At 35.5% G+C, this 24,650-nt stretch overlaps 1 non-coding gene across 1 annotated transcript; it reads right to left on the minus strand.

The window, feature by feature from the left end:
- Window positions 1–289: 289 nt before the first annotated feature.
- LOC122117587 lies at window positions 290–395 on the minus strand. Its single transcript, XR_006149210.1, has one exon. It is a non-coding gene; the product is annotated as a U6 spliceosomal RNA (small nuclear RNA).
- Between the last annotated feature and the right edge of the window lie 24,255 nt (window positions 396–24,650).

Consider the following 24,650-nt stretch of genomic DNA (forward strand, 5'->3'; position numbering starts at 1 on the left):
TTTCTTGATCCATTCTTCTACTGAGCAGCATCAGGGTTGGTTCCATATCTTAGCTATGGAAAATAATGCTACAATAAACATTGTTGTGGTGGTAGTTTTAGTATGGACTGGTTTATGATCATTTGGGAGAATGCCCAAAAGTGGGATTGCTGTATAATAGAGAGCTCTATGTGGAGGCTTTTGAGGAACCTCCAAACTGCTTTCCAACGTGGATGAACAAGTTTACACTCCCACCAAGAATGCAGTAGGCTTCCCTTCTGGCCATATCCCTTCCAGCATCTGTTGTTGTAAAAATATGGAACGATTCATTAATTTGTGTATCATCCTTGTGCAGGGACCATGCTAATCTTCTCTGTATGTTCCAATTTTAGTGTATGTGCAGCCAAATTGAGCACAAAACATTTTTTAAATATAAAGAGTAACTGATTTTCTTAAACTAGACAATTCAACAAAAATAAGTTCAAAAGAATTGTGAAATTTTAGAACCATGTGTTTCTTACATAAGCACACATTTAAGAATAAAAACAAGATTGACATATCAAAAACAAAATAATTCCAGATATTTGTTGTTCATGAGATTTGTAGGAGGAGGAATTCAATTATTCTACAAAAGGCACTTGTCATAATGATCATTGCAGCAAATGTTAAGGTTTGTTAAAAGTTTTAATGTTTTAAATATGTTTAATTTTGGGATTTGCTTATATATGGCAAAATTAAGTCATAAAAATTTTTGATTTCAGATTTTATAGAAACTTTACTAATGAGAAGTTGCAAAGACTGTGTAAAGAAGCAGAGTGAAGAGTTAAGATTTTAAGTACACAGTTTCTGTTAAATCTTTAGGGTTCCTTTACATTATATGTTAGTGATGAACAAATAATGATTTAATCCACATACAAATGATGAGATGAACTATAAATAGTAATCTTAGTGAGTAAATTTAAAGGCTACTATAGCTTTATCCAGTTTTATATGTACAGTAATATGAGAAAATAGTAAACTCTACTATGTACACTTCAAATACTGAAAACCCTGGTAATTGTTTTGTTTTTTATTTTAGTAATCATTAATATTTAATTATTGTTTTCTTTATTTATAGCATTTTTCCTTGTTGTAATATGATACAACTTTTTGTGAGTCATGATTATAGGTACTTTGAGAATATTATTGGGATGGCCACACAATTTTTCATAGGTGCATGTGAATTTACAAAGAGCAAAACTAAAAACAAAATATTGATTAAAAATTATATCAAGTAGAGTCTGAACCAGGAGTGTTGATAAATGTCCACACCTAAAATCTTAACCCTAGGCTGGAGCATCTTATTTAAATATTGTTGAGAATTTCAAGACTTCCTTTATGTAGGGCCCTTAGAAGTATGTACAGCATGCATGTGTACAAAGCCAGTGACAACAGACAAATATGACTAAGTTTCCCCAAAAGGAATCTATGAAGTCAATAGTTATCTTCCCAAGCAGATGAAAAAATGCGTCCAAAATGATTCAGTGCACCTACATTTGTGGAGTTATTTAAGTTATGGATTCTTTGTTAGACATATTCTTTTCTTTTAAAAATTGTCAAATATTAGTTTATAATAAACTTTGTCTAGTATTTCTTGGTTCAAAACAGAAATCTTGATACAGTTGATGTCACTTGGCTTTCTTACTATCTCAGTTCAAAGCCAACCAAGGCAGGAAAGTCTGTCACATTCTTATCTGTAACCAAACACCAAAAACGCCAAAAGTGGAGTTTGGCTCAAGTAGTAGAGTCCTAGCTTTGGGGGAAGTTGGCCAGGGAAGACATTTCTTCAGGGACATGGTCCAGCCTCTGAGTTCAAGCTCCAGAACCAGGACAAACTAAACAAACAAACAAGAAAAAAACGCACATATTTCTTTGGGACCATCCATAAAGCACTGGTTTGAGAACAGACTCCTTTTGCTGATCATACTCACTGAATCCTGCTTTTTTTTTTTTTTTTTTTTTATTTATTTTATTTTATTTGAAAACATACTGTACAGAGGGGTTACAATTACATGGGCAGGAAAATGCATACATTTCTTACCAAGCATTGCAGCCTCCTCCTTTGTTTACCCTTCACCTCCCTTCCCAGCCTCCCCCCTCCCCCCCACTCAATCATAACCCCCCTCCCCCCCACCGTCATTGTAAAGCTGGTTTTGACATGACATTTTGTACTTCTCATTGTTGCAACAGGTCCACCTGAATCCTTAAACGACTTGTTTGAATCCTGCTTTTTTGGAATACTATTTGCGCTGGAGAATTCAGGACAAGACTAAATGAATTAATAAGTGACTCCTGCAACAACAGAATCATCTCAATAGTGAAATATCCATGCATAAGACAAATTAAAACCTCCAAGTCTTTGTTTCCTTGCAAAAGAAAACTTTTAAAACATTGTTTATTTCCTTTTGTTCTATGCTGGCCTTCAAATGGCACATTGTTTCCTTTTGAAATACTTTCAAGAAGAAGTTTTCAGACAATTTTTATATGAATAAAGAACACACTCGAAAAAAGTCAGGGACAGTTTCTTCAAGCGTGGATTCTTTTTTTTCTAACAATAAATATATATTTTTTACAGTGAAAATACTGAACAGAGTGGTTACAATTACATGTGCAAGATAATGAGTACAGTTTTTATCAAGCATTGTAGCCTACTCCTTGGTTTCCCCTTCCCATCCCTAGACTTAAAAGAAATGCAAATCAAAACAACATTGAGATATCACCTCATATCACCTCACCCCAGTTAGAATGGGTATAATCAAGAACTCTAATAACAACAGATGCTGGAGGGGATGTGCAGTCCCACTTTTGGGCATTTACCCAAATGTTTACAAACAAGACCACACTAAAGCTACGAGCACAACTAAGTTTATTGCAGCATTATTTATAGCTAAGATCTGGAATGAGTACATTTTTTTATCAAGCAATGTAGCCTACTCCTTGGTTTCCCCTTCCCATCCTCCCCTCCCCGCTCCATCCAATCCTCCTCCCCCCAAAAACAAAGTTGTAAAGTTCGTTTTTAAAATAACGAATTGTACATCTCATTGTTGCAATGGGTCCACCTGTATCCCTATTTAAATGATTTGTTTTTTTTCCGTTCCCCTCCAGAAATTATACCGACATCAAATACAGTGAAATCAGGGGTTATTGTTATCCCGTGGGAAAGGGACATAAAAAGCAACAAGGAAATCATCTTATAAATGTGTTAGTCACATGAAAGAACAAAAAACATTCGAATACATATCTTAGGGTTCATTTCCCTAACATCAACTTATCTGATCTTTTCTGATTGACTCAGACATATACTAGTTATTGTAAATAAGGAAAACCATGGGACCTATGTTTCTTTGGGAGTGGCTTACTTCAATTAATGTAATTTTTCCAAGTCTTTCCAGTTCCTAACAAATGGGGCAATGTCATTCTTTCTGATGGAGGCATAGGATTCCATTGTGTATATATACCACATTTTCTTGATCCATTCATCTACTGAGGGGCATCTGGGTTGGTTCCATACCTTAGCTATTTTAAATAAGGCTGCAATAAACATAGTCGTGCTGGTACCTCTAATGTGGCCTTGTTTGTGAACATTTGGGTAAATGCTCAAAAGTGGGATTGCTGGGTCTTAGGGGAGCTCTATGTGGAGTCTTTTGAGGAATCTCCAAGAACCGACCTCAGGACCACTGGAATAGAATTGAAAACCCAGAAATGAACCTACAAACCTATAGCCAACTAATCTTCGATAAGGGAGCTAAAAAAATTGAAGAAAGACACCCTCTTCAGGTAAAATGAATGTTTTCAGGCTTCATAGAACTAGCACAAAGACATCTTTGGATATGAGGTAACACGCCTTTCAGAGACAACTTAGTAAATACAAAATATAAAATTTAAATGACTTATAACAACATTATTCATGTACATATGGCCATATAAGATAATGCTAAGAAAAATGAAACCCAAGATAGTGACACAACTTGTTTTATTCTTTATTGAAATTGTTTTTAATGTATCTAAAATGTACTATGTGATTTTTTCGTTTCTCCTCCATGTTCTTCCTGCATGATATAACTCCTGTTTTCACTGGATATGATGTTGGTGCCCTGCATCTTGCATATACATTTTTCTAGTGCGGGGAGGAGAAGGGAAACAACAAAATGCTGAAACAAAGATTCAGGATGACCTATTGTAACAATGATATGAACAAGACACTATGTAGAAAACGAATATTACAACTTGTGGAGGGGAGGGGGAATTGGGCAGATGGGGAGGGAATGGATAACACAGAAAAAACAAAAGAGGATGTAACAATAAGAAAGGTACTCATTACCTTACTTATGTAACTCTAAGCCCTCTATACATTATTTTTTACTATAAAAACATAAAAGAAACCATTATCCATGAGTACATTAACTTCAAATTCCATAAGTGCTCTTAAATTAAATTTAACTTGGAGAAGATTCTCAGAAAAGTTTATTTGTGTGTGTGTTGTGAATTATTTCCCAAGTGTACACAAGTTAACAGTAGAAGAAACAATAGGAATAATAAGAGAAAGAAAAGTTCTGTGTTTAAGTCTAATGGTTCAATATACTATAGAAGACTCTGCAAATAAGACAACATTGAACCAATGAAGCCAAGGCCATTATGTAGATCTATGGGAGTGACATAGAGAAATAATTAATACTAAGAGGAACATGAACGATGAGGCCACTCTCTTTCAACTTCTATCTCTAAATCATGGTTGCTAATCACGCAAATTTGTAAAATGTACAATTGAAGAATAATTCTGGTTCCAAAGCAAGTTAGATATAAGAGCATGGACTTAACTGGAAAAAAAAAGTCCATGGTGAGAAAGCAGGAATTATACTAGCAATGAACTGGTGGCCAAGATCTCATTTCTTTTTCTTTCTTTCATCTTTTTTCTTTCTTTTTTTTTTTTAATGGTTGAGGCAGGGTTTGAACTCAGCCTGGGAAATATCTCTCCACTCTTCAGCTCAAGACTAGTGCTCTACCTGTTGAGCCACAGCGCCACTTCCAGTTTTCTGGTGGTTAATTGGAGATAAGTGCCTCAGAACATTTCTTTCCTACTCATACAGGATTTGAACTGCAATCCTCAGATCTCAGCCTCCTGAGTACCTAGAATTATAGGCGTGAACTCAAGTGATGGAATACTAGTGATGAGCAAGATTGCTGAATGAGGTTGCTGAGGCTTTTGCATACACACATACAAACATACACATACACACAGAGGCACATATATGTGCAAACACACCTGCACAACTAAAACAACTCTCAGAATATGGAGAAATGTTAGAAAACAATAGAAAATATATCCTGAGTAAGACTAGATCAGGTGATAATTTTTAATATTAGAAAGTCCTCAAGTGAAATTTATTCAAAGTTTGATAATATTACATACCTAGGGACCAGAGATAAAAAGAAAGTCAAGTAATCATTATTAAAGGGATTGGATCCATGGAAGAATGAATCAGAGACCCCTTCAGGTGCATCTGAAAATGTTCATATCCTGTGTGAAATGATAGAACATCTTTGAAAATAGTACATAAACAACTTGAGCAGTCAGTCTAATGAATAAGATCATAGGAGAAGTTCAGAATTGCTAGTCTGTATCTAGATTAAATAAACCACCAAACTATGGAAGGGCAATTTGATACAAGCCTGGAATTCTAGCACTCTAGCTAAGACAGGAGATTAGAGAGTGGGATTACATAGTGATACCTTCCCTGGACGAGGTAGTATAATTTTGTCTCAATGAAACAAACCAAACAACAAGAAAGGAATACACAGTTGGAAGTTTGGGCTAATTTTGTCATTATGTTTCGAGAAGGCAAGTTTCCTATTGAAATGCAACTCATATATAATCCTCAGTTGTGTTTTAAATGCTCTCTGCATTACACAACATTCCTAGATGCAAAATGGCTCATGATTCCCAATCAAAAATTTGAAAAAATAAGCATCATTCTGTTGGATTTCAAAGAAATAATGAAGGATTACAAAATTTTAAGCCTGGAAAAATACAAAGTTTGTAGACCTTGCTAAATTAGAATTTATATTTAAAATAAATATTTTGGTTTTGTTTCAAATTTCATATTCTATAGGATACTACAAAATTCTTTTTAAGTAGAGGTTTTAATTCACAAATTCACACATGAATCAGGCATTTTATTTGCTTAAAATATTCTTTCAAGCGAGGTATAATTAGAACTTAGTTAATTGATAATTCGAACAGTTCATGTATAAAATGAGATAGTGTGAATAATCTGCACAGAGTTGCCAACAAATGGATGATATTAATTTATTAATTTAGAACAAGCAATTTTTTGAGGCTTTGGTGTAACATGGCATGAAGACAGTAATTGTGTGAGGTCTTGGTTCTTCTATCTATTTGTAATACAGGAAGAAATTTCCTTAATTACATGCCTCTGTATACAATGAGAAAAATGCGAGGTTGGAGTTGGTTTTATTTTTTGGTTTGTCCTCAGGTTTGAACTCTGGGCCTGGCCACTCTCTTTGAGCCGGTTTTTGCTCAAGGGTCATGCCCTACAACTTCAACCTCAGTGCCACTTGAGTCTGGCTTTTCCTGAGAAGTTTATTGGAGATAAGAATCTAAGGAATCTTCCTGACTGGGTGGGCTTTGAACCATAATCTTCTGATCTTAGCCTCCTGAATATCTATGATAGATAAAAATATAAATAATATTTGCAAGTGCTCTGATTTCTAGAAATCAGAAAAATGTTGCAGCAAAGTTTGGTGTAGTGTACTTTCCACAATAGGAAAGGCATCATATTAGCACAAGTGTAGTATTTTTTCACAATAGTGATAAGCTATTCATGATGTGAATTAAGGGAATTTTAAGGTGCACCATACAAATTGGAAACTGTTGGGCTAGGAAGACTTTATGGCATAAAAGCTTGGGATTGATGATCACAGAAATAATAGCTTACTCTGATGAACAAATGTTTACTCTTGAGGAATTAATTATTACACATACTTCGTAGTTATATCCTCCACCAGAATGTGGCTATTTTTTTTTTTGTTGATTTCTCAATATGTAGCACCCCATTAGAAACTGCAGTTCTTGCAGAATTAAATAACATACAAACAGGTACTGTTTTGAATATCTCTGATATGGAATGTTCAGAATTTGAAAATGAGTAGTTAGTATTTGTAAGAACTTCGAAGAACACATATATTCTGTCCTTTTAACAATTATTCAGTTTTAAAAGTTAGGAGTTTCCATAGAATTAAACTGTTTTCTGTTTTACTATGGGACAATATTAACTTATAATTTTTTTTGAAAATTATGACAGATATATTGTGAAAATATTGTATATTTGGATAACATTCAAGTTGATGAACCTCTGATAAAGAAAGGTGTAATTAATTCAAATTAGATGCCAAATAGTGTTCATTTTTTAAAAGGTAATGCACATAAGATAATATTTACTATAGCAATACAGTGAAATTATACTTTATGTAACTTATTCTTGTTTAATTTTATTTTTAAGGTGATATATACAGGGGTTGCATTTATTGTAAGGTAGTGAATACATATCATGTCGAAATTTTACCCACAACCTCATTTTTCTCACACTTTTCCTTTCCCCCCAAACCCCTCACAAGTTGTAATATAAATTTCCAACATGTTGTCTTGTGAGTACTGCTATTGCCCTTTGTCCTTTGTCTCCCCAATTTGTTGTTCATCTTGCCTTCTCAAATTAAGATAAATGCATGTGCAATACACACAGTACTGAAATCAAATACAGCAGGGGATAAACTATAGGGGAAAACACAAAAGAAAAAAGAAATCACATAGTACATTTAAAGAAAAAAACAACCACAAAGAAAAACCTCTATTTCCATATCTAGGTGTTTATTTTGCTCAACATGATCTTGTATGGTCCTATATGCAAAGCTTTTGAGCCATTCTGCTCATCTGCTAGTGTTATTCTATACATATCCTATTATTACAAATGAGGGAAACTATGGAATCTGTTTCTTTGGGTCTGGCTTATTTTATTTAGTAGGATTTTAAAAAATCTTTCCATTTCCTTTTGAATTGGAAGCATAGAATTCAACCATATATATATATATATATATATATATATATATATATATCAACAAAATGTGATATATATACATATATATATATCACATTTTGTTGATTCGTTCATCTACTGAATGGCATATTGGTTTGAAAATGTTTGCATGTAAGTATTACTTAGGGTCATTCAAAAATGACAGATGATATCTCCCCAGAAATACTAAAATCATGATTTCTTCATAAGAAAGGATTTTATGGTGGTACAAATGTTGAAATATCTGGATGAATGTAATTTATATCTTGCACTGAATTAGGCAGGAAGATATCTAATATTATATAGGATAAAAATAGTAGTGACAAAATATTCCCTTGAGAAAGATATAGGAGTCTGCCAGAAGTATGAAGAAATTCAGATAATTTTAAAGAATTTAGAAATACAAGCTCAAATGTTTCTTTAAATAAAAATTATGTAAGTGGAAGGGCAAAAGAAGGAGAAGAGAGGAAAGTAACTGACAGCAGATCATTGTCCCAAGTTAGAGTATAAAAAGTCATAATCTAGAGTTCGGATGAAGATGGCAGAAGGTCTAGGCTAAACGAGCTATCATGTAGACAACAGTTTTAGTGTTCCAGTCAACAGTCCTAGGCTAGAGAATCACACCCTGTGTGCCATCACAGTACAGAGAGTTTGGCCAGAGATGGAATATCCAGGCAAGGAAACAGATCTGAGAATCAGTGGCCAGAGCCAACATGCCTACAGAGAAAGTCCAGTCAAAAAGATGCCAGACACAGTGTGCGTATTCTACTCAACACCAGGAAGAACTGACAAGGAACAGATATATTCATGCTGCATATCACAGACCATAGAGGGCCCAGTCACCAAGATTCTGGCATGAATAGAACCCTGACATCCTCACTCCTTCTCAGAAAGCAGAGGAAGGAAGGTGGCCCCTCTCCCACCACCAGAGAGCTCCATCTTTGATACTGACAAAGGCCCAGAAATTGATACTGACAAAATGCCCAGACTTTTGACTGTGCAACTACAGGACTTTGGTTGATGCTTGCCTTAAAATAGTGTTCTATTTTAATCCACAAAAATGGATTCATGGAATCTAATAAAAGACAGCTGAAAGAAGTCAGGGAGACCGGAAACGAATGTTGAATGGAGCCCAACAGAAGGAATGGGAGTCCAAGAAAACCATAACCGATCAACTAAGTGATTTGAGAATAAACACAACACCAAATTAAGGAAGTAATGAAGTTCATATAAGATCTAAAACAAAGCTCCAACAAAGAATTTGAAGTCATCAAAGCTGACCAAAAAGAAGAAAAAGAAATTAAAAACAAAGTGGAAAGTCTTGAGAGTATGGAAGACCATGTAGAAGATCGAATATGAGGGATTGAAGACAGCGAGGTTATTATACAGAAAGAACATACAACTATCCATGACAAATCCAAGAAATATGCTAGATCTATTCAACATTTGGAAGACACCCTCAGAAGGTCTAATCTGAGGATAATGGGTGTAGAGGAGCACCTAGAGTCAAAGTTAATGGTCTAGGAAATTTGGTTAACATTTTCCAAGCAGAGAACTTCTCAAACATGCAAAAGGATAGACCTATTCAGATTCAAGAAGCTTTTAGAACCCCAAATAGAACAGACCACGACAGGATATCACACTGTGACATTATAATCCCCACAGCATCAATTCCAAGGAAAAAATCCTTAAAGCAGTCAAGGAGAAAAGATCAACCTTTGTAAGTACAAAAGGAAACCAATTAGAATAACCTCAGATATCTCAGTGGAGAAAATTACAGCAAGAAGAACTGCCATGCCCTAAAGACAAACAATTATCATCCAATTATACTGTACCCAGCTATACTCTCCTTCATAACCGAAGGCCAAATAAAAACCTTCCATACCAAAGAACAACTGAAACAATATATATACACCAAACCAGCCCTATAAATGACACTTAACGATGTATTACACATAGAAAATCAACAAGACCACAATAAAGGCAAAGAAACTGCACTCAAACTGAGAATCCAAGAACCACAGGAAGAACCCAGTTGCTGCAGCCCCCAAGAAGGGGCATAAAATGGCAGGAACTTCCAAACAGCTCTCAATTCTAACTCTCAACATTAACGGATTGACTCTCCAATTAAGCGACATAGACTGTCAAGTTGTATTAAGAAGCAAGATCCTTCTATCTGCTGCCTTCAGGAGTCTCATATTGCCCATAAAAACAAACACATTTTCTTTTTTTTTTTTTTTAATTTAATTTAATTTTATTTGAGAACATACTGTACAGAGAGGTGACAATTACATGGGCAGGATAATGCATACATTTCTTACCAAGCATTGCAGCCTCCTCCTTTGTTTACCCTTCACCTCCCTTCCCAGACTCCCCCCTCCCTCCCACCCAAACATACGCCCCCTCCCCCCCCCCCCGACATTGTAAAGCTGGTTTTGACATGACATTTTGTACTTCTCATTGTTGCAACAGGTCCACCTGAATCCTTAAACGACTTGTTTGTCCCCATCTCCTCCACATGTTATACTGACATCAAATATAGTGAAAGCGGGGGTTACACTGTGGGGGAGGGACATACAAAGCAACAAAGAGATAATATTATAAATGCGTTAGAAACACATGCATGAAAGAAACAAAAACATTAAAGTACATATTTGAGGTTTCATTTTCCTAACATCACATTATTTGACTTTTTCCACTTGACTCATACCTATACTAGATATTGCAAATAAGGGAAACCATGGGACCTATGTTTACAAACACATTTTCAATGTGAAAGGCTGGAACAAAATCTACCAAGCAAACGGCCCACATAAACAGGCGCAAGTTGCAATCCTAATAACAGATAAAATAGACTTCTAATTAAAATTAGTGAGAAGAGATAAGGAAGGTTGCTACATACTAATTAAGGGATCTCTCCTTCAGGAGAATATTATAATTTGAAATATCTATTCGCCAAACAACCAAGCACCCAAATTTCTTGAAGAAACACTACTTTCCCTCAAATCTGACATAGATCCAAAGACATTACTTGTTTGGGACTTTAACACACCACTTTCCCCACTAGATAGATCAACTCGGGAAAAACTCAACACAGAAACTGCATATCTAAACACTTGCATAGATCAACTATATTTAACGGACATCTACCGTATATTTCACTCAGCAGCATCAGAATACACGTTTTTCTCAGCAGCTCATGGCACATTTCCCAAAATAGACCACACTTTAGGTCACAAAACAAACTTTTCCAAATTCAGAAACATAGAAGTTATACCTTGCATTCTCTCACACAACAAGGGAATAAAATTAGAACTCACCACCAAAAGCCACCGAAGAAAGTCCTGTAACCCATGGAGGCTGATAAACACTGTGGAATGACCAGTGGGTCATGAAAGACATTACAAAGGAAATTCAAATATTCATGATATTCATCAAAGATGAACACACAAATTACCACCTACTCTGGGACACAGAAAAGGCAGTACTTAGAGACAAGTTTATAGCCCTGAGTTCCAACACAAACAACTTGTAGATATCTGAAACCAACAATTTAATGGGACATCTGAGAGCCTCCTTGAATAAGAGCAGGAAGATAATCCCTAATCCAGTAGATGGAAAGAAATGATTTATATTAAATCAGAATTAAAGAATTAGAATCCAAAAATACCACAGAAAGAATCAACAAAAGAAAGAGTTGATTCATCGATAAAATTAACAAAATTGACAGAACTTTAGCAAATCTTACCAGAAAAAGAAGAGAACACACCCAAATAAATAAACTCAGAGATGAGAATGGACACATCACCACAGAAACAACCAAGATTCAGAACATTATAAGGGAATACGTCTCAAAACTTTATGCTAATAAGTTTGAGAACTTGGCAGAAATGGACCTTTTCCTAGCAAATATTGACATGCAGAAACTAAACCAAGATGAGTTAAACCATCTTAACAGGCCCATATCCAACATTGAAATAGAAACAGCAGTAAGAGTCTTCCCATCTAACAAAAGCCCAGATCCCGATGGATTTACAGTGGAATTCTACAAGGCCTTCAAAGAAGAGCTCACACCAACACTCCTCCAAATCTTCAATGAAATTGAAAGAGAAAGTTCACTACGGAACTCATTCTATGAAGCCATCATAACCCTCATCCCAAAACCAGGCAGGGAGTCTTCAAAGAAAGAGAACTATAGACCCATTTCTTGGATGATCATTAATGCAGGAATTCTCAACAGACTTTTGGCCAATCGACTTCAACAATTCATCCAAAAAATCATACACCTCGATCAAACAGGATTCATTTCAGGATTCATTTCATGCAAAGTTAGTTCAATATACACAAATCAATTAATATAATTCATCACATCAACAAGAGCAAGGAGAAGAACCACATGGTTATCTCAATAGATTCAGAAAAAGGATTTGACAAGATCCAACACCCCTTTATGTTGCAGATTCTGCAAAGATTAGGAATCCAGGGAACATTCCTCAGTACAACAAAGGCTCTATATGACAAACTTACAGCCAGCATTATACTTAATGGTGAAAAACTAAAGCCATTTCCTCTTAACTCACGAACGAGACAAGGATGTCCACTGTCTCCACTTCTCTTCAATTTAGAATTAAATGCCTAGTTAAACCATAAAACCAGATGCAAACATTAGAGGGATCCAAATAGGGAAAGAAGAAGTAAAACTCTCCCTCTTTGCAGATGACATGATCTTGTATTTAAAGAAGCCCATGGACTCCACTCTCAAATTACTTAAGCTGATTCAAAATATTGGTAGAGTAGCAGGGTATAAATTTAACCCTCAAAAATCAATGGCTTTTCTGTATGCCAACAATGACAAAAGCATGCTGAAAACCAGAAAACAACTCTATTTGTCATAGCCCCACAAAAAATAAAATACATAGAAATTAACATACCCAAAGAAGTGAAGGATCTCTATGATGAAAACTTTAAAAACTTGAAAAAGGAAATCAAAACAGAACTTAGAAAGTGGCCAAAAAAAACTCCCATGCTCCTGTATTGGAAGGATCAACATCGTGAAAATGGCAAAACTTCCCAAGGCTATCTAAAATTCAATGTGATACCTATCAATATTCCAACATCATTCTTCAAGGAAATAGAAAAGGCAATCCAAAAATTCATATGGAACAATGAAAGACCCCAAATAGCAAAAACGATCCTTAACAGAAAGAACAGTGCTGGAGGAATATCAATACCAAATTTCAAACACTACTACAAAACCATTGTAATCAAAACAGCTTGGCACTGGCACAAGAACAGACCTCAGGACCAATGGAATAGAATTGAAAACCCAGAAATAAACCCACAGACCTATAGTCATCTAATATTTGATAAGGGAACTAAAAAAATAGAATGGAAGAAAGACAGCCTCTTCAGTAAATGGTGCTGGCAAAATTGGTTAATCACTTGTAGAAAATAAAAAAATAGATCCATAATGTCATCCTGCACCAGAATCAAATCCAAATGGATCAAGGACCTCGGAGTCAAAGCAGACACTCTGAAAACATTAAAGGTCTGAAATCATTACTAGGTCTCCTTGGCATAAGCCTAAAGTTTCTTAAAAGAGACACAGAAACACAACAAATCAAAGAAAATTTGGAAAAATGGGATTGCATTAAGTTGCAGAGCTTCTGCATGGCAAAGGATATAGCTAGCAAGAGCAATAGAAAACCTACTTATTGGGAGAAGATATTCACTAGCCATACAATGGATAAGGTTATCATATGTAAACTATACCTGGAACTCAAAACATTAAATCCCCCAACAACAAATCCTCAAAGAAACAACTGCCCAATAAATAAGTGGGCTACATTGCAACAATGAGATGTACAAGTCGTTATGTCGAAAATGAACTTTAAAACTTTCATGGGGGGGGCGAGGAGGATTGGGGGGCAGGGGGAAGATGGGAAGGGATGGGAAGGGGAAACAAAGGAGGAGGCTAAAATGCTTGATAAGAAATGTACTCATTATCTTGCCCATGTAATTTTAACTCCTCTGTACAGTATTTTCAAAATAAAAATAAATAAATAAATAAAAATAAGAGGGCTAAAGACTTACGGAGAAAATTCTGTGAAGAGGAAAGAAGGATTGCCAATAGACACATGAAGAAATGCCCGACCTCACCAGCCATAAGAGAAATGCAAATCAAAACAACATGGAGATACCACCTCACCCCAGTTAGAATGGCCATAGGTAAGAACAATAATAACAGATGCAAGAGTGGATGTGGCCAGAAGGGAACCTTACTTCATTGTTATTGGGAGTGTAAACTTGTTCAACCACTTTGGAAAGTTGTATGGAGGTTCCTCAAAAAACTCCTAGAGCTCTCCTATGACCCAGCAATCCCACTTTGGGGCATTTACCCAAATGATCACAAACAAGACCATACTAAATCTTCCAGCACAACTATGTTTATTACAGCATTATTTACCAGAGCTAAGATATGGAACCAATCCAGATGCCATTGAGTAGATGAATGGGTCAAGAAAATGTGGTATATACACACAAAGGAATTCTTTGCCTCCATCAGAAAGAATAACAATGCTCCATTTGTTAGGAAATGGAAAGACTTAGAAAAAATTATATTAAGTGAAGTAATCCAGCCCCAAAGAAACATAGGTCCCGTGTTTTCCCTTGTTCAAATACCACTTCTGGTTTGCAAACACACAGTCTATGTATGAGGGTACTTTCTCCATGTTAAACAATAGGGTAGTACTCCCTATCTGAACGGGAAAGTTCTACAGTATAACCCTATGCCCACATTAGAGGGTGTACAATTTTCTTGGAGCTCATTAGTTTACCCAGGAGAAATATAAATATCCATAAATTTTGGAGCTAATTAGTAAATATCTGAATTCACACTAGATCCTAGATGTTGTGTTATTACAAGTCAACATTGTATTATTGTTACATAAGAATCCTTCCCTACTTGCCAATGTGTAAGAGAAAATGAAAGAAAGGCATTAAAGAAAAATGCCTTATCTTTTTAGGAATTTAATCCTAGTGATGAGGGTAATGTCTGAACTCTTCCATTCAATAAAAGCTTGAAGTTTATCAGAGCACTTCCTACATATAAGAATTTGTAGCAGTTTGAATGACAAGGTTATTTCATCATGGAGATATCACCAAAACACTGTTCTTATTGAACTTGTCTATACCTTTTTAGTTTTCAAATCCAAATAGCATATTTCCTTCAATATCTCTGTAACAGTTTTGAACTTTTCTTCCTGCAAATTCTTTCCTTTCTTTACTTCTATAAATCTGCGTTTATTACTTTCTTGTTTCCTTATTTATCTCATTGTTCCAATCTTGTCCACACTGGTACTCACATTGTTCAGAATTGTGTCAGAACTTTCCGTTAACTCTTCCCTTTAATAATGCCCCCAATTTTATTATTCTTTTTCACATAAACTTTACAACTATCAGAGTTTTTTTCTCCCTAAATCCATCATTTCCACCTGCAATCCCTATCACCAAGAATATCACTAACACAGTTGCCTGGCCAGAGATATAGAACACTTTAGATTTCTTCTTACCCTTCTGCTCTCACCCATTAGTTAAGATGAATGATCAAGATTTTCTGAGTTTCTGTCACAAATATGATTTCTATGTACTCATTTTTATGCCCCTGACACCAGCCTGTTTCATGTAATCATCACTAGTCACCTAGATTTAAGCAACCTTTTACAAAGTATGTTTTTCCCCATAGTCTTTTCTTATTGGCCCTTTCCATCACCAAATTACTTCTGCTTGTAAGCACACAGAGTGAAGGGCTCAGACACAAATTCTAGTATCATTATTTACTCATTACATTGACTACTGGCCTTACATTTCTCATCTGTAAATGGATGTAATCTACCAGAAATATTGAAGAATATATTTGTTGGCTTATAGAGCCAAAAAAAAAAATTAAAGTGAAGAGTCCTTACATTTTCCCCCTTAGCTTACAAATAAGGAAAGTGTCAAATTCAGTTTGTTGGTATAAAGTCACAAATTTTTTCATGCAGAAATAAAAATAAATTTTCCTCCTGGCTCTAAGGACCGTGTCCTTTTAATGTAACTCCAGATATTTAAGTGGTATTATGTAATTGTGTCATGTGTTTACAGCTATATTGAAGAATATGTCATTGGAAAACATTGGTTATTGAATAGTGTCTTTATGAGAATGGTATTTGAACTAATCACACTAAGTTGAAAACTACATCTTAGTCCATCAAAATTTTTCTTATTGCTTTATTTGTTGCCAAGAGTTCTAAATAAATTTATACATAGATTTTCTCCAGTTAACTGGATGGAAACTAAAACTGATCATGAATTTCTGCCTAATGAGTGAAGTATGCTTCTTGAGGCATGTGTTGTTAACTTCTAGGGATATATAACTAAGCCAATGGCTATGTGGGTAGTTAAAGGCTTTCTCCTAAATTCCTAAGGCTAGAACAAACAAGATCATTTTTAACAGAAAGCACTCAGCTTATTATATTTTATCTATGTGGGATAATCAACATGTGCAAATAAATGATTTTATTTATAAGAAAACAATAGTACCAAGAAATGTGAGTATATTTAGAGAGACTGAAATAATAACATTAGGGTATTTACTGTCTCACCTGTTTATGTGATTGTATTTCTTGATATTGAGACTCTCCTCTTATTATTCTTATTGTATTAATCCAATGCTTTTTAGCACTATGTATTCAATGTGGGAAATCTGGCTTAAAAGATGTCTAAAAATTTTTCCTTTTTAATCACAACCTTGTCATTATCAGGCTACACTGTGGTTATCATCATCTTCATAAAAATTATTATTAGAATCATAAGTGCTAACTATTGAACTATGATACCTGTCTATGATTTTGCAATATTTGTATTATGATTAATAATTTTAATGTTACTACTGTGCATGCATACATGTTAAAATTTTGAATAAATAAAGAAACAAAAAAAACTAAGCCATATCAGGTAGCTTGACTATGTGCTTATAACAAATTATTCAATAGATTTTTGAGGCATTGCAAATTCCTAACCAGTATGAATTATCTTCCTCTCTCCCTGTCATTACACATGAATACTTAAGAGTTTGAACAGAATTTTTTCAAGTAATATACTATAAACATTACCACAATATCATGCGTATATCTAAAATTCCCTTGAAATTAATAAACTGTACTTTCTATTGAAATATTAGTTATTTTATACTAGGAAACTTTTCGAAAAATAGACAGCCTATCTTTGAAATAAAAAAAATAGTTGAATAAAGGTTTCAGAGGGAGTTCCAGGATGATGGCGGAGGAGAAGCTGGAGGCTAAACAAGCTCTCACATAGAAAGCAGTTTTTGTTCCAGTGAATAGTCCTAATCACACCAAGTGTGCCATCACAGGACAGAGAGTTAGGCCAGAGAGGGAAAATCCAGGCAAGGAGACAGATCTGAGCACTTGCCAGCTGCTGTAGCTGAGGTGGCAGCTGCTGAGGCAGCAGCGGCGGCAGCTGTAGCCACCATACCGGCAACATAGAGTTCTGGATGAAGGCCCTAGAGGCGGCAGGTGAGCGGATTCTACTCAACACCAGCAAGAACTGACAAGGAACAGACATCTTCATCCTGCAGTTTGCTCGCCGACCAGAGACGACACAGGAACCAAGATTCCGGCGTGAGTGGAAGCCTGACATCCTCACTCCTTCTCAGGGTTCAGCGGAACGAAGGCCACCCCTCCCCTCGGCACTACCAGAGATCTCTATCTTTGATACTGACAAAGGCCTGGCTGAGCAGCTAGCTCTAACTCAGGCATTGGAAGAAAACAAGAGTAATTTAGTAGGTCACAGGAACCTAATCTGACCTTCTAGGCTCAGCTCCACCCAGGGAAAAGTCATCCAGAACAGGGCTCAAGCCACAGGAGTGGATTTCTTCTCTGATTGCACAGAGACAGAGGCTTCCCTCCCTACAGCAGCCTTGAAAATCAATTGAAATACAGTAAACATAAATCCTGAAAAAGGCTCCTGGCTGGGCTCTGTGAGTGACTCAGAAGCTAGCCCCTCAGGGAAAAGCTACTATGTGCTGAAAAGCCTCAACTCTACCCAGAACCTAGCCTCAACACAGCATCTCTAAAGTAGAGGAAATAGCCATCTCCCTCTTTTGTGATACTCAAAGCAGATCTCCCTCTGGGAGGAGGATCAAAAAATCCTGGGTAAGCAGAGCATTTTTCTGCCTGCTCATACTAACTGACTTAAAAAAAAACAACCAAGCCACAGCAAATTCAAACACCACAAGCAGACCAGAGACTCCAACTAGAGACAGGTTAAGGACACAAGGAAGATATAGGATCTTCCCATCCCCCCCCAAAAAAAATCAAAGAACTTTTTTATACCTTTTATTAAAAATTTTTTCTAAAACTTTTAAAAAAATTTTAATATTGAACTTTTTTTGAAAAAAATTGTTTTCTATTAACTTTTTTCTTCCTCTTATAATTTTTATTTTAAGGGTATAAGTGTGTGCTTTCTTTCTTTTTTGTTTAGCGCTACTTACCTTTTGATCTTTTTTTCTTTCCTTCTCATTCTTTGAACCTTTTCTTCTCTTTTATTCTTTGCATGACTTAATTGCTCTTCTGCTCATCCTCAGATATACCTGTAGTTGATTATTAGATCTTATCCCCCATTGTGTACACATTTAATCCAGAAATGTATTACTCAATTCAAAACCTTTTAGACTTACATTACTTAATAATAATACTACATCTTTATATCTATATAATATTTTAAGCATTTTAAAAGTTTCCCACATCTCCTTTTCATCCCTACCCTTATCTTATCCTATCCACATTCTTCTCTGAATATTACGTTTTTAAATTTGAATAATTTTTAAGTTTTTAAGTGTTTCACTTTTTAATTTTTAATATTTGTTCTTCTATTTTTGTCTCTTTTTATATCTTTATCTTCTTTTCTTTTCTCTCTCTCTACTATCATTCTATCCAACCTAGTTCCCACTTTGAGATTAAGAATTAGTTAAGTTAACTCACCCTCTGCCTTTACATATCCTTCTATCCCTATTTTTACCCACATCTCTCCAAACCTAATAATTTCTAGTTTGCCAAAATCTTCTTTGTGGTTCATAACCCATTAACACATAGTTGTTTGATGTTGAATAGATATATCCGTTGAACTAGAGTGTATCTGCAGACTTTGACTGAGCAACTACAGACGTTGGTTGATGCTTACCTTAAGATAGTGATCTAGCACAAAACTGGTGTTACTTTCATCCCAAATGGGCAGAGCAATCAGGAAAATCACAAGAAAAATGGCAAGTCTGGGTATCTCAACTCCCACTCATGATAATCCGTAGACAGAACAGATAATAATCCAGAGGAGAGTTCCCACTTAGCTCTACAAACACTACTGGTAAACATGGTAAATGAAAAGATTGAAAACCTGCAAAGGACTCAGTATGAGCATGATAGGGAGAGAGAGGAGGCAAAAAAAGGCCAATACAGGAATATCATGAGCATGAGGAAGCTACTCAAAGATTGATACAGAATTGCGTGAGCAGCTTGAGAGCACTCAAACAGAAATAAAGGAATGGTGTGAGCAGGCTGAGATCAGTCAAAGAGAGCTACAGGAATCGCATGAACGGGAGGAAGCTAATCAAAGAGTAACACAGGAATTGAGAGACCAGGATGAGAATACACAAAGATAATTAAGGCATTCATGGAATCCATAAGTGGTGAACTAAAAGAACTCAAGGAGTCTACAAAGGGAATACTGAATCTCACCCAGAAGAAGGAATGGGAGTCCAAGGAACCATAACCAATCAACTAAGTGATTTGAGAATAAAAACTGAACACCGAATTAAGGAAGTAAAGAAGTCCATACAAGATCTAAAACAAAGCTCCAACAAATAATTTGAAGCCATCAAAGCTGACCAACTAGAAATAAAAGAAAAAAAAAAGTAGAAAGTCTTGATAGTAGGTTAGAACTTGCAGAAGATTTAATCTCCGGGATTGAAGACAGCATGGATATTATAGAGAAAAAACATATAACCATCCAAGACAAATCCAAGAAATATGATAGATCTATTCAACATTTGGAAGACACCATCAGAGGGCCTAATCTGAGGATAATGGGTGTAGAGGAGCACTTAAAAACAAGTTAATGGTCTAGGAAATTTGTTTAACAGGATCCTAGCAGAGAACTTCCCAAACATGAAAAAAGATAGACTTATTCAGATACAATAAGTTTTAGGACTCCAAATAGATCAGACCAGAATAGGACATCCCACTGTCACATTATAATCCACAATGGATCAATTCAGACCAATGAAAAGATCCTTAAAGCTGTCAAGGAGTAAAGAAGAATCACCTATAAGGGGAAACCAATTAGAATCACCTCAAATTTCTCATCAAAGACAATCAAAGCAAGAAGAACCTGGAATGATGTATGCCATGCACTACAGACAAACAACTATCAACCAAGAATACTGTACCCAGCTTACTCTCCTTCATAACCGAAGGTAAACTAAAAACCTTCCATACCAAAGAACAACTGAAACAATATATATCCACCAAACCAGCCCTACAAAAGATTCTTAATGATTTTCTACACAGAGAAAACCAACAAGACCGCAATAAAGGCCAAGAAATCACACCCAAACTGAGCATCCAAGAACCATAGGAAGAACCCAGTTGCTGCAGCCCCCAAGAAGGTGCACAAAATGGCAGAAACTCCCAAATACCTCTCAGTCCTATCTGTCAACATTAACGGACTTAACTCTCCAATTAAGCTACATAGACTGCCCAGTTGGATTAAAAAGCAAGATCCTTCTATCTATTCCCTTCAGGAGTCACATCTTGCCCATAAAAACATTTTCAACATGAAAGGCTGGAACCAAAGCAAACGGCCCCCATAAACAGGCGGGAGTTGCAATCCTAATATCAGGTAAAATAGACTTCAAATTAAAATTAGTAAGAAGTGATAAAGAAGGTCACTACATACTAATAATTAAGGGACCTCTCCTCCGTGAGAATATTACAAATGTAAATACCTATTCACCAAACAAAGGAGCACCCAAATTTATCCAAGAAACACTACTTTTCCTCATATCCCACATAGATCCAAAGACATTAATTGTTGGGGACTTTAACACACCAATTTCCCCACTAGATAGATCAACTTGAGAAATCGCAGATCTAATCAACTGCATAGATCAACCAGTTTTAACAGACATCTACTGAATATTTCACCCAGCAGCATAAGAATACATGTTTTTCTCAGCAACACATGGAACATTTTCCAAAATAGTCCACATTTTAGGCCACAAAGCAAACTTGTCCAAATTCAAAAGCATTGAACTTATACCTCTCAGACTACAAGGGAATAAAATTAGAACTCACCACCAAAAGCCACCAAAGAAAGTCCTGTAACACATGGAGACTGAACAACACACTGCTGAATCACGAGTGGGTCATGGAAGATATTAGAAAGGAAATTCAAATGTTCATGATATTCAACAAAAATGAACACACAAATTACCAGCTCCTCTGGGACACAGCAAAGGCAGTACTCAGGGGCAATTTTATAGCTCTGAGTTCCTACATCAACAAAGTGGAAAGATCTGAAACCAACAGTTCAATAAGGCATCTGACCCTCCTTTAATAAAAGCAGCAATATAAACCCCAATCCAGTAGAAGGAAAGAAATAATTAAAATTAAATCAGAATTAAATGAATTAGAATCCACAAAAAACCATAGAAAGTATCAACAAAATATGAGTTGGTTCTTCTAAAAAATTAACAAAATTGACAGACTCTTAACAAACCTTATCAGAAAAAGAAGAGTACAACCCAAAAAAATAAACTCAGAGATTAGAATAGAAACATCACCGGAGAAACAACCAAGATTCAGAACATTATAAGGGAATACTTCTCAAAACTTTATACTAATAAATTTGAGAACATGGCAGAAATGGACTTTTTCCTAGCAAATATTGACATGCTGAAACTAAACCAAGATGAGTTAAATCATTTTAACAGGCCCATATCAAGTATTGACGTAGAAACAGCAATTAGAGTCCTCCCATCTAAGAAAAGCCCAGGACCAGATGGTTTTACAGCAGATTTCTACAAGGCATTCAACGCACAGCTCACACAAATACTCCTCCAACTCTTCAATGAAATTGAGCGAGAAAGTTCACAACCGAACTCATTCTATGAAGCCATCATAACCCTCATCCCAAAACCAGGCAGGGACTCATCAAAGAAAGAGAACTATAGACCCCACCTTGCAAATCTTTCTTGGTTTCTTTCCTTCCTTCCTTTTCAGTGCTGGGGTTTGAACCCAGGGCCCTGTGCATATTAAGGAAGTTCCATAATACCAAGCAATATGGTCATTTCAATCGCTCCAATTTCACTCTTCAATTAACTGGTATCTTGTTCCTGGTACTTTACGTTCCTTGATCATAATATTTAGAGATTTCTGCACTTCATAAGATTTTCTTCATTTTACAGAATATTTGTTTTCTCCCTTCCTATGTATCAAGATACTAAGCAATAAAGATTTTCTTGAACTCCTCAGGCAGAGTTCATGGCTCATCATCAGGTTCTATTTTACCATGTAAATCATTATATTATTACATTTATAATAACAACTCACTTAAATAATTGTTTCTCTTCTTCAGTCTACTGGTAGATCCATGTCCAATCCTAGCTTTTATATAAATAGGAATAGAATTTTTCTCGTCTTATTTTCCACTTTTTGACATGGTGCAAATTTTCCTGATCGTGTAGAATTGTTTTTATCCATGAATATTTTTTCAGGACATTTCTGCATATTGTGCATAATACACTAAAGAGATTTCCAGCCAAAGAAAACAACTCAGAATTCTAGAGATTAGTGACTGTACTCTGGGTTCTTGTGCACTTGGCACTGGATTTGGCATCTCAGTGTTACAGCAAAATATATATATATAAAGATGTTTTCTTTTTGGTTTCCCATTTTCAGCTATATGAAGCATTTAAGGTGCATAGTAAGTTTACCATGGAAATATTAGCTGGTAATCTTTTTAAAAATATTTTTATTGTAAAGAAACTGTATAGAGGGGTTACAGGATTCAGTTACAGCATGGTAATGAGTACATTTCCTGTCGAGCATTGTTACCCCCATCTTCTGTTTTACCCCTACATTCCCTTCCCTCCTTACTTCCCCAGTTTCTCCTTCCCCCTACCCTGAAGTTGTGAAGTTAGTTTTCAACATAGTTTATTGTACTTCTCATTGTTACAATTGGTCAACCTGTATCCTTGTTTCAGCATTTTGTTGTTTCCCTTCCCCTTCCCAAATTAGAAAAATGTATATACATGATGTAGAGAACTGGAATCAAATGCAGTGACAACAGAGGATATGTGAGCTAGTAATCTTTAACTTTTAAATTCAAAAACAAAAATAAGCAATGAATGATAAAATTTGTTCATAAGGGAACCCTCAGCCTTCCGTTTGATACTCTGATTCTTCCATTAAAATAAAATATTGTTAGAATCAAGTTCTAATCCAGGCTAAAATGCTAATACACGTGGAAATGATGACGTTGAGTTGGTATTAGTTAAATATGCCTTCCTATTAATGAAATACATGGAAAATGTTTTTACAAAAACTGGATGATAGCAAGAGGGATTTTCGACAAAAGCATTATAATGGGTAAGGTGTGTAAAAGTTATAAAACTGGAACTGCATGCTGGGAAAAATATAAACTTTATGGGGAGGAGTAACGTACTGTTTTAGATAAGCCAAGTTAAGATAGATCATTATGTAACAAGAAATTTTGTATTTGGTTCTTTCTAACAACTAGCTGATACTTATCTAATTATAAAAAATAAATACTGGAATGAAAAATCCAAATGAACTTTAATGATGCATTTAATATTTTGGAGACAACAAAATTTTCAGTTAGGGACAGTTTAATTAATTATGGAATTTATAAGCACTGGACTCCCGTGCAATCATTGTAAGTGATGTTCTTAGAACAGTATGAAATTTCTAAGGATAGGAAATATATGAATGATATAATGAGATTAAAAGTCAACTTATAAAGTAGGCTCACACCTGTATCTTACCTACTCACAGGGTGAGATTTGAATATTATGATTCAAAGCCAGCCCCCAGAGGAATATCCATTTAACCACCAAAATGACAGAAATGGGCTTGTGGCTAGTGCTGTGGGAAAAAAAAAAAGCAGAGAACAGTGTGTAGGCCCTGGATTCAAGCTCCAGTTTGGGCAATAAACAAATGAATAATCAAACAAATATATGACCCCAAATTTTAGGAAAATATGCATATGCATATATGCATGGCAGAGGGGTCTAACCGTGGTGTTCCAGTGTTTACATTGTGGAGTTCCAGGATGGGAACATCACAAACATTTAATTAAAGGAAATCAAATGTAACAATATGTTGGAAATGATCTGTACAACTTTGGAGGGATTGAGAGAATGAAGGAAAGAGGAAGAAAAATGAGGGAGAGGGTAACAAGTTAGAT

The sequence above is a fragment of the Dipodomys spectabilis genome, unplaced genomic scaffold (genome assembly GCF_019054845.1).
Source record: "Dipodomys spectabilis isolate Male_0828 unplaced genomic scaffold, ASM1905484v1 ptg000144l, whole genome shotgun sequence".
NCBI classification, from domain to species: Eukaryota; Metazoa; Chordata; class Mammalia; order Rodentia; family Heteromyidae; genus Dipodomys; species Dipodomys spectabilis.